At 39.2% G+C, this 4,445-nt stretch overlaps 1 protein-coding gene across 1 annotated transcript in view; it reads left to right on the top strand.

Moving 5' to 3' along the window:
• Positions 1 to 591: 591 nt before the first annotated feature.
• The window catches only part of LOC102015610 (dehydrogenase/reductase SDR family member 2, mitochondrial-like), a 14,742-nt gene continuing 10,888 nt past the window's right edge, over positions 592 to 4,445 (top strand). Inside the window, exon 1 of the mRNA XM_013510424.1 lies at positions 592 to 672. The gene's annotated coding sequence lies outside the window, so the exon portion shown is untranslated. The remainder of the gene's footprint in view (positions 673 to 4,445) is intronic.

Genomic DNA, 4,445 nt, shown 5'->3' with positions numbered 1-4,445 from the left:
GTGTGTTGGCTTTCGTGATTAGTGCTTAAAGAAACATGAGAGTACAGATGTCTATTCATCATACTGATTCTGCTTCCTCTGGATATTTACCCAGTAGTAGCATTCTTCTATCATACAATAGTTCTATTTTAAATTTTTGAAAAACCTCCATACTGTTTTCTATAATTACTCTACTAATTTACATTCCCACCAACAATGTGCAAGGATTCACTTTTCTCCACATGCTTGCCATCACTGTCATCCTTTTTTAAAAAATAAGACCTATTCTTACTAGCAAGAAAAAAAAAAAAAAGAAAAGAAAATGGGTAAGAGATCTGAGCTGACATTTCTCAAAAGGAGACACACAAATGGCCAACAGGTATATTTTAAAAGATTGCTTAATGTCACTAGCTGCTGGGCAAATATAAATAAAAATTATAGAATAAGATTGGAATCTTATAATATGAACCTCAGTCCCGCTTTGGAGCCTTGATGAGTCAACAATGTGAAGAATCAACAAGAAAAGAGATCTCATGGGTGTGTCTTGGAGGAGGGGAAAAGATGGATAGCCTGATTTAAACAGCAGAGAGGAGCAACGGCCAGCTACAGACCTGAGGACCTGTCCTGAGAGTTAGCCCTTTCACCGGGACTCCCACTTGGCCTCAGACAAAGCAGCTGGGACTCTCCATCAAGGTAAGAAAAGGATATGTTAAAATACATAATATTCTTCACAAAATTTCATGTGCCTGAGACAGATGCCCCATCCTTCAGGCATGAGAATGCTACAGGACAATGTATATGCAAAGGTTTTCCAAGAGGTAAGTAGGCATATAAATTTTATAACAACATATAATGTGTTAAATATTGTTATTCTATTATTTTGTTGTGAAATTTTGTTTCACTTTTTTTCCACAAAATAAAAAAATATAAAAAGGAATAATGAAGAAATTAATCTCCTCATTCAAATGAAGGACTCAGAATACAAGTTTATAAAATATGCAGGGAAAACCTAGGTCATTGTCTTCTGGAGCAAGGGAGTAACTATAGAGGATATGAAGGGTCTTTTGCAGCAATAATAATGTTCTAAGACAATCTGATGATTGTACAACTTGGCAGAGCATCTAAAAAAATCATTGGCTTTTACATCTAAATTGTATGTCCTATAAAATAGACTAATAAGTTGCTTCCTTTAAAAACCAACTCCTCACAAATGAATGTAATCATTATGTACTGGAAAGATGTACAAATAAAAAAATTTTAAAACAAAACTATAAAATCAGATTTAATTGGAGTTGTGAAGTGATCATTTTTAAAACCTTAAAATATTCTAGACATGGTGGCACAATCCTATAAATCACAGTGTTGAGGAGGCTGAGACAGGAGGATTGCTATAAATTTGAGGCCAGCCTGGGCCACATAGTGAGTTTAAGGCTAGCCTGAACCACATAGCAAAACCCTGTCTAAAAAATAGAAAAAAAGGGAAAAAAAGAAAGAAAAAAATATATATATGCTTAAACGTAATCAACTCTCAAGTATTCAATGTGTATCTGTGGTCTTTTCTAAGGACGTTTCTGCCTAAGAAACACTAGTGTTCAAAACTGTGTAAAATTTCCTCTCCCATCTCCCCTTTTTGTTAGCTACACTCAAAAAGGAAAGACAGTCACAGTTTTCATCTATCCTTATTTTCACTCTGCGCTATTGACCCAGAATGAAGGAACATGCCGGTTGTAACAGAAAGACTGTGCTAATATTGGTTACTGCAACGTCTCCTTCAGTGACTGATGCCTCCGGGTCTCTTTACCATACTTTGGTGAAGAGTGCAGCATGGTATTAGAAATTAAGTGTTTTCACCTGTCTTAAGATGCTCTCAGTTCTGATATATTGTGTAATGGGATGCATTGAAAATTTTATTGAAGGGTTCCATCTTACCGCATCTCAACTCTGAGTTGTACAAGAGCAAAGCGACAGTGGCCCTGACACAAACTATGCAATTCTGAAAGTAGCTATCCCAAGAACTTAAATGTATACATTTTTTTCAGCTCTTTTCAGCTCTCAGCCATACGTTGTTCTTACGCAAGGGGAAAATACCTTTGAACAAATGAAGCCAAAATGTTCGGAGATGGTGGTATAAGGACGTTGCCAAATTTTTCAAGATATATTGGATAAAAGTTATAAATAGAAATTTCACTTGACTTCAGATTGAATATGAGTTGAACAGGAAGGTGGTACAAGCCCATTTTGCCAAGTCATATCATGGGATCCAAAATGCAGCTCCATTACCACCAATCCTATGTGGGCCCTTGAATCTGCCCAACTTCATACTTTGTTGGCAATCACTTCCCCTACTCTGTTGACACTGCTCCTCATTCTCAGCTCATGGCCTCACTTCCTATTTTGCAGTAGGACTCTTTGATGATTGATATCTCAGGGCTTCTTATCTTTACCTTAATTTGGTTAAGAGTGGAGCCTGGTATAAGAAATTAAGTGTATTCACCTGTGATAAGATGTTCTGAACTCTGAGGTATTGAGAATTGACAGTTCTCTTTTAAGAACCCCATCTTACCTGAGAAAATGAGGTGATAGTTGTAGGTCATGGGAAAGGAACCCCTCAGTCTACAGTTCTCTATTATAGCAGGCCAACCAAACTAAGATAGTACCTTATTAACAGTCCAGCATGGGTCACCAACCAGCACTAGACATTTAGAAGCAGCAGTACGTAGATAAGCCTTAGTGAAAGGAAGTCAGTTCTTAGGTCTTTGCGTTACCCCTCTCCCTCCAACCAAGACTACTCTATTCCTAGATCCATCTTGCAAATACCAAGGAGGATTAAGACAGAGGTTAGCTGACCCTGTGAGCCATGCCAACCTGTCCACTTATTTGTTTAGTATCTTCCCTGCAATTGCTACTTTGTGATTAACATGCAATGTAATGATTAACATACATGTAATGTATGCTCCCCCTATTAGTCCATCCACATGTCTCTTCCCAAAATCTTCTTATATCTGAGTTCCTCATATTGCACTCCTTCCCAGGCCCAATCAATAAGCCAAACCATGTTACTACTCAGAAATCCATGGATACCTATGGTATTATAAAAAGGGTACACTTAGTTTTTATAGTTTGTAGCACAGTGCCCCTAAAACTCTTTGTTATGGTTGATACATTGTGTCAACTTGGGGAGTCTAGAGGTTTGGCTAAGTGACTCAGCAGTTCTACATTTTGGGGTAAAAAGGACATGCCCTTACCGTTCTGGGATGTTATTTATTGTGTCAGTTTGAGAAGTTTAGAAGGTTAACTATGTGACTCATCAGGGAGCTTACTTTATATTCATCCTGAGCCTGTGCAAGAGGAAGATATGCAGAGAGTGTAGGTGTAGAGGACCACCCCCATTCCACCCCAGGGCGAGTAGGCTGTATAAAAAAGGGAATTGAGAAAGGACTGGCTGCTGGTTCTCCGGAGGAGCTCCAGTTTTCACCTTCAGCTTGGTCATCTCCTGGCTTCTGGTGCAGACTGTTCAGATTCTGCTTGGGACTCTTCAGTCTTCTGGTGTAGGCTCTCCAGCCTTCTTCATAGATTCTTCAGCATTCCCTTGCACACCCATCTGCCTCCTGATATGGACTTGCATGGACACTGCAGTGAGCTCCAGGTCTGAGGCTGGGCTCTTCAATCGTCAGCCTGCAGACACCCTCTGCACACTTCCTCATCCAACTCTGTGGCTGACCATTGTAAGCCAAACTTATAATTTCTTGTACATCTATGTATCTTGTGTTATATCTGTTTCTCTTTTAAACCCTGACTGATACACTCTTACAATCTCTTAAATGATATGAGTGTCTCCCATATGTGAATGCTATATACTTTGGAGTCTCTAGATAGTTACAAGATGTTCACTAATAGACCAAGTCAAGATTAGAGGGTTGGAATTTGCAGCCTTACCTCCCAATCTATGGGGAGACAGAAGTGGCTGAGACTGAGTCAAAGTACCCTTGGCCTATAATATAATCAGGCATGCCACTTTTCTATGCACAGACTAGCTACTAAGTTCTACTTCTCAAGTTTCTACCAATCAGAAGGAATTATCCTTGCCATTGTCTTTTAGGGCCATTCTTCAGTCAGTCTGTAGTAACTATAAGCAGTTATTCAGTGCCTGTATCAATGTATTGTATCTGTTTGTCTATTTACCTATAGCATAAGACCAGTTTCCTTCCTCTTTTGCCATTTGGCCATAGGGAAAGCTGCCCTAAAGTGTGAGTATAAGCTGAGGGAGCAGCATTACTACAATAGGGGAAAGTGACACGAGAGTCTGTTGTACCTGCCTGTGTAACTTCCTCTGGACCTGCTTAGGCCTGATCCCTATTGCACCACTTCCTGCTAATCATGGATTGCTCCTATCCCCTGCTAATGTTAGATTCACAGAATTACTCTAATAACACAATCTATGTATGATATGATGGGCTGCTTTTTTT

Source organism: Chinchilla lanigera, unplaced genomic scaffold (assembly GCF_000276665.1).
Source record: "Chinchilla lanigera isolate Chin_1 unplaced genomic scaffold, ChiLan1.0 scaffold00008, whole genome shotgun sequence".
Taxonomy (NCBI): Eukaryota; Metazoa; Chordata; class Mammalia; order Rodentia; family Chinchillidae; genus Chinchilla; species Chinchilla lanigera.
Note: the sequence above shows the minus strand (reverse complement) of the source record. Positions and strands in the feature narration are given on the sequence as shown.